Raw genomic sequence first — 7,630 nt, 5'->3', positions numbered from 1 at the left:
TTTCCCTTTACAAGTCCACCTTGCACATTTATGACATCCACCTATACGTTTAGCTCTTCGCTTCTTGGCATATGTGCTTTTACCAAATCCTGGCATATGTCTTATTATTATTTCACTTGCTTCCCCAACCAATCGGACTTTTGCTTCAATTATCAACCGGATATCATTCGGTATGCCATATGACATCATCAACCTTAGTCGCTCACATCTAGCTTTATAAATTTTTTTCAACGCATTATCAGGTAAACAAGCAAAATATTTACGAAGATTCACAATACAAGCATCCATATTATTATTATATATTTCAATTATTTTGGGAAAACTGAAAAAACCGACTTAGATAGTCACGGAGTACCGTTATCCGCCACTTAACCGGGAAATGAACTAGAATCTGCAAAAACAAAATGAAAATATCAAACAACTATTGTGGATCATATAAAGGCATAAAATCATCATTAAGAATTTCATTTTCTATAAAAGGCTTAAGTCTTTGCCCATTAACTTTAAACACGTCATTATTTTTAGGATTTTCAATATCAACAGCACCATGAGGATAAACAAATTTAACTATAAATGGTCCTGACCATCTCGATCTTAGTTTTCCTGGAAATAAATGCAAACGAGAATTATAAAGTAAAACTTTTTGTCCAATTTCAAATGACTTTCTCATAATATTTTTATCATGAAAGGCTTTAGTTTTATCTTTATAAATCTTTGAATTTTCATATGCATCATTTCTTAATTCTTCAAGTTCATTTAATTGCAATTTTCTTAATTTAGATGCATCATCTAAATTAATATTAAATGCTTTAATTGCCCAATAAGCTTTATGTTCAAGTTCAACCGGTAAATGACAATGCTTACCAAAAACTAACCTATATGGTGACATCCCTAATGATGTCTTAAATGCAGTTCTATATGCCCATAATGCATCAGTTAATCTTAAAGACCAATCTTTTCGATTTGGATTAACTGTTTTTTCTAAAATTTGTTTTATTTCTCTATTTGCAAGTTCAACTTGACCATTACTTTGAGGATGATATGGGGTAGAAACTTTATGTGTAATGCCATATTTTCTTAACAAAGAAGAAAATGATTTATTTATAAAATGACTTCCCCCATCACTAATTATTGCTCTAGGTATTCCAAATCGACTAAAAATATTTTCTTTTAAAAATTTTATAACAACTTTATGATCATTAGTTCTACATGCAATTGCTTCAATCCATTTTGAAACATAATCAACAGCGACTAAAATGTACGTATATCCAAAAGATAATGGAAATGGACCCATAAAATCTATCCCCCAACTATCGAATATTTCAATAATTATGATTGGATTTAAAGGCATCATGTTTCGTTTTGAAATTGATCCCATCTTCTGACAGTTTTCACAAGATTTGCAAAATAAATGCGTATCTTTGAATAAAGAGGGCCAATAAAATCCACATTGTAAGATTTTTGCAGCTGTTTTATTGGATGAAAAATGACCTCCACATGCTTCAGAATGACAAAATTTAATAACATTACTTACTTCATTGTCGGGTATGCATCGTCGAAAAATTTGGTCAGGACAATACTTAAACAAGTAAGGATCATCCCAATAAAATTTTTTAACTTCTATCAAGAATTTATTCTTATCCTGTGAATTCCAATGAGAAGGCATTTTATTTGTCACAATAAAATTTACAATGTTAGCAAACCAGGGCATAATAGTAGCATAAAACAACTGATCATCTGGAAAATTTTCATTTATTGGTATTTCATTATGAGATGATTCAGTCATTATTCTAGATAAATGATCGGCTACGACATTTTCTTTTCCTTTTTTATCTTTAATTATAATATCAAATTCTTGTAACAATAAAATCCACCGTATTAATCTTGGCTTAGCATCTTGTTTATTTGATAAATATTTTACGGCAGAATGATCAGTGTACACAATAGTAGTAGAACCAATTAAATAAGATCGAAACTTATCTAATGCAAATACTACTGAAAGTAATTCTTTTTCAGTAGTTGAATAATTTATTTGGGCACTATTTAAGGTTCTACTAGCATAATAGATTGCATACGGTTTTCCTTCTTTTCTCTGTCCTAACACAGCTCCTATAGCATAATCACTTGCATCACACATTAATTCAAATGGTAAAGACCAATCTGGAGGTTGTAAAATAGGTGATGTAATTAAAAGATTAATTATTTTTTTAAAAGCATTTTCACATTTCTGAGTCCATTCAAATTGTGTATCTTTTGTTAAAAGATTCGAAATTGGTTTAGATATTATGCTGAAATTTTTTATAAACCTTCTATAAAAACCTGCATGACCCAAGAATGATCGAACTTCTTTGACCGTTTTTGGTGATGTTAAATTAGCAATAACATCAACTTTGGCTTTATCAACTTCAATTCCTTTTTCAGATATCACATGACCTAACACAATCCCAGATTTAACCATATAATGACATTTTTCCCAATTTAAAACAAGATTTTTTTCTTCACATCGTTTTAATACTTCTTCTAGGTTTTTAAGACAATTTTCAAATGAGTTTCCAAAAACAGTTATATCATCCATAAAAACTTCTACAAATTCTTCAATCATATCACTGAAAATACTTAACATGCATCTTTGAAAAGTAGCCGGAGCATTACATAAACCAAATGGCATTCTTTTAAATGCAAAAGTTCCGAAAGGACAAGTGAAAGTAGTTTTTTCTTGATCTTCTAATGATATAGGTATTTGATAATACCCCGAATACCCATCAAGAAAACAGTAATAAGAATTTCCTGCTACTTTTTCTAGAATTTGATCTAAAAATGGTAGTGGGAAATGATCTTTTCTAGTTGCATCATTTAATTTTCTATAATCAATACACATACGCCAACTAGATGGAATCCTAGCTTGTAATAACTCTCCCTTTTCATTTTTTATAACAGTGATGCCTGACTTTTTAGGTACTACTTGTGTTGGACTTACCCATTTACTATCTGAGATTGGATAGATAATTCCAGCGTCTAATAGTTTTAATACTTCATTCTTAACAACTTCCTTCATATGTGGATTTAACCTTCTTTGTGGTTGTTGATATGTTTTAGCATTTTCTTCCAAATGAATTTTATGTGTGCAAATTAAAGGATTTATACCTTTTATATCTTTCAAAGTCCATCCAATTGCATTTTTATATTTCTTAAGTAATTTAATTAAATCTTCTTCTTGATTTGGTAGAAGAGTGGAAGAAATTACAACAGGAAATGTTTTATTTTCACCAAGAAATACATATTTCAATTCGAATGGTAAAACTTTTAATTCAAGTTTTGTATTATCATCTTTTTTAAAATTATTTTCAGACTCAAAACTTTCTATTGAAAAAACTTCAGATTGTTGATTTAAGTTTTCTTCTTGTATATTTTCTTCCATAATTGTTTCAATTTCATTATCATATTCATTTTCATTAATACTTGGTTGTTTACATAAATTGAACACATTAAGTTCTAGAGTCATATTTCCAAAAGACAATTTCATTATTCCATTTCGACAATTAATTAAAGCATTTGAAGTTGCTAGAAATGGTCGTCCCAATATTACTGGAATTTCATTATGTACTTCTATTGGTTGTGTATCCAAAACAATAAAATCTACAGGATATATGAATTTATCAACTTGAACCAACACATCTTCTACAATACCTCTAGGTATTTTGATTGACCTATCCGCCAGTAAGAGAGTAACAGAAGTGGGTTTTAATTCTCCTAAATTAAGTTTTTCATAAACTGAATAAGGAAGTAAATTCACACTTGCTCCCAAATCTAACAAAGCTTTTTTAATTTTATTTTCTCCAATAATACATGAAATTGTTGGACAACCAGGATCTTTATATTTTAAACTAGAATTATTTTGAAGAATAGAACTTACTTGTTCAGCCAAGAATGCTTTCTTCTTCACATGCAATTTTCTCTTCACAGTACATAAGTCTTTTAAAAATTTTGCATATGAAGGTACTTGTTTAATAGCATCTAATAATGGAATATTTATCTTTACTTGTTTAAAAACTTCATAGATATCAGAATCATTTTTTTGTTTTTTATGATTTGTTAATGCATGAGGAAATGGTGGAGGTTTATTTGATTCATTTACTATTTCAGATGATTTATCATTCAACATATTATTTTTAGAATTTAAGGTATCATCATTCTCAAAAGTATCAGGATTATCATCCTTACTCTTTGATTTTAAATGATCCTTGTTTTCATTACTATATGGATCATTAACTATTTTACCACTTCTAAGGGTAATAACAGATTTTATTTGATCAATTTTTTCATTTTTTAATTCTTGATTTTGATTTTTAGGATTAGGTTGAGGTTGAGATGGAAATTTTCCTTTTTCATGAATATTAAGTGCAGATGCAAATTTTGCAAGAGTTTCTTTCAAATCAGTCATAGATTGACTGTTTTGAATATTGATAGATTCTTGCTTTTGGATAAATGCATGAATTACATCTTCAAAGTTTTTTCTTGGAGGTGTAACATAAGGAATATAACCTTGATGATTTTGGTTATTTTGAAAATATTGTTGTGAGGGTTGTGCATTATTATCATTCCTCCAACTAAAATTAGGATGATTTTTCCATCCAGGATTATATGATGTTGAAAAAGGATCTAGTATTGGTTTTTTATAATTGTTAACATAATTTGCTTGTTCATGGAGACATTCTTTAAATGAAGGTAATGTTGGACAATCTTTTGTAGCATGATCATGTGTATCACATATATGACAAACAATTTCTTGAATACTTTTTAATTGACCACTCTTTTTCATTTCTAATGACTCAATTTTTCTTGCTAAAGATGCAAGTTTAGCTTGAATATCTATATCATCTTTAAGATTATAGATACCACCCCCATTTGTTGAATTATTGATTTTAGTTGTTGGTGGTTCTATTGTGCCTATATTATCCCAATTTTGAGCATTTTCTGCTAATGAATCCAAATACTCCATAGCTTCATTTGGGTTTTTATCTTCAAAAGTTCCATTACACATGAATTCTATCATTTGCCTATCTTTAGGTATTAGACCTTCATAAAAGTGAGAAACTATTCTCCATGTTTCAAAACCATGATGTGGGCATGTATTAAGTAATTCTTTATATCTATCCCAACATTGATAAAATGTTTCTCCTTGTTTTTGAGAAAAAGTAGTAATTTGTCTTTTAAAAGAGTTTGTTCTATGGGAAGGAAAAAACTTTTTGAGAAATTGTTGTTGCATTTCTTCCCATGATCTTATTGAACTTGATCTCAAATTTTGTAGCCATGTTTTAGCTTTATCTTTTAAAGAAAAAGGGAAAAGCTTTAATCGAACTATATCCATGCTACAATTTTGATCATTATAAGTGTTACAAACTTCCTCAAATTCTCTTAGATGTAAATATGGATTTTCAGAATCTAAGCCATGAAAATTTGGTAAAAGTTGAATAATTTGAGGTTTAAAGTTGAAATTAGATGCATCAGGAGGAAAAACTAAACAAGATGGGGCACTAGTTCTAATAGGGTTCATATGGTGCCTAAGTGTTCTTAATTGATCATGTTCTTGATTATTATTATTATTATTGTTATTATTGTTATCATTATCTTGATTATTTGAATTATCATCCATGTTTAAATTATTTTCAGATACTCGAATAAGTCTACCACTTTTTTTTCGACTCCAAATACTCATACAAAAAAAACGCAATACTTATAAATAAAACATAATTAACAAATATAAACTTAATTTATACCTCCCCGGCAAAGGCGCCAAAAACTTGCTACTACTTAAATTATAATTCACCCAAGTGTAGGTTGTCTGCAAGTAATATATTTCGTAAATACGAGATCGATCCACAGAGAGGTTATTTTAAGTTTAAATTTATTAATTAATAGATTACCAAATGCAAGAACGAAGTTTACAAATTATAAATTTTGTCAAGGCTCGAGGATTTATTCTTGGTTTATGCAATATTGTTTAACTAAAAGTAAAACATAGGAAACCACCATAAATAATGGTTCCAAGAAAATAAAAATATTTAAACACACACCTAATATAATATAGTTTCCACTATAGAAAATAATGAATTCACCGATATTTTATATATGGTACCTATGATTATATATATAACTGCATAAAATAAATGTTAAATTAAATCATTATAATTCATTTAGAACAACCGGCAGAGCCACGCTATTGCCTAAATAAAATATATGATTTAATAAGTTAGTTGCGGCAAAGAAAAAGTTAGTTGCGATAAAGTAAATGTTAGATGCGGAAAATAAAAGTTAGTTGCGATAAAGAGTTGCGATAAAGTAAATGTTAGATGCGAAAAGTAAAAGTTAGTTGCGATAAAGTAAATGTTAGATTGTTAGATATCATAATATTTCATTTAAAACAACCGGCAGAGCCACGCTATCGTATAAATGAAATATATGATATAAATATATAAATATATATATATATATATATATATATATATAATATAACAATAATAATTGATGAAATATTTATTGTATCAAAATTAAACAACAAATCAAGATAACCACTTAAATGGTATCAAGCATTTGATGAAAATTGATAACAACAAATAATTCATTTTTATACCTACAATAAAAAGAAATTAGCAAAATAAAAAGAAATAAAGAAAAAATATACAAAATATAAACAATCTTACTTCACCAAGAATTCATTCTCTTCACCTTGACATAATAGATTTAGCTTTCCATGAACTTACTTTTGATCAACACTAAAAACATCACTCATAAATTGAAAAATGGAAAATATATTGGAACTTAGAACTTTTATACACACTCACACTATATTTTACAATGAGAAAGAATGATTCTCAAGCTAGCACAAGACCTCTATTTATAGGCCAAATGAGAGAAAGGGTCAAAAATTCTATTAATGCAATGTAGTTGTAATAGTAGTCTGTCTCCTCCAACTTCAATTCCATGCCCCTTCTTTCAATGCTTTGTTCCACGACTTTAATCACCGGATTTGACTCAGCTCAAAACAGTAAACATGTGGGGAATTGTCTGTAGATGACTTTGGCTACTTGGTTCACCTCATTTGGTTAAATATTGAAATAGTTATGATTTTTTTACTATATGCTGGTCATGGTGAAAGTAAATTTGTCCTCCTTTTGATATTTTCACAATTTGATCATCTTAACCAATTTTTTAGGCAATCTTGTCTTCTGGAAATTTGTAGATAATTTCTCAAGGATTCCAAAAATATTTGAATCACCTCCATTTGAATTTTCTAGCTTGAGTTATCATTATTTTACCAACACGTAGAAAACCTGAAAATAAAACATATTTAGTAAGACATTTAAATATAAACACACAATACTAAAATAACATAATTTTATAATTTTAATGAAACTTAAATTTTAAAATATAGGTTTTAACATATAATACATTATTAATTTTAAGTTTTATCAAGTACCTGTCATTGTCCACATACAAAGATAACAACAGCCCCGTCTGGGGTGAGCAAAGCTCAGTCTGAAGCAACCACAATATATACCACAGATATCTAAACAATGATATATGATATGCAATGCATGTATGTCGTGGAGGTATCAGGTCAAATGCCCAT

The 7,630-nt window shown here is 28.6% G+C and overlaps 1 non-coding gene across 1 annotated transcript; it reads left to right on the top strand.

Annotated features, from left to right (window-relative positions):
* The first annotated feature begins 5,111 nt into the window (after positions 1-5,111).
* LOC140987047 (small nucleolar RNA R71) lies at positions 5,112-5,222 on the top strand. The gene has a single exon (XR_012177048.1). It is a non-coding gene; the product is annotated as a small nucleolar RNA R71 (small nucleolar RNA).
* Positions 5,223-7,630: the final 2,408 nt, after the last annotated feature.

This window comes from Primulina huaijiensis, chromosome 10 (genome assembly GCF_012295235.1).
Source record: "Primulina huaijiensis isolate GDHJ02 chromosome 10, ASM1229523v2, whole genome shotgun sequence".
NCBI classification, from domain to species: Eukaryota; Viridiplantae; Streptophyta; class Magnoliopsida; order Lamiales; family Gesneriaceae; genus Primulina; species Primulina huaijiensis.
This window is presented reverse-complemented; position numbering and strand designations above follow the sequence as displayed.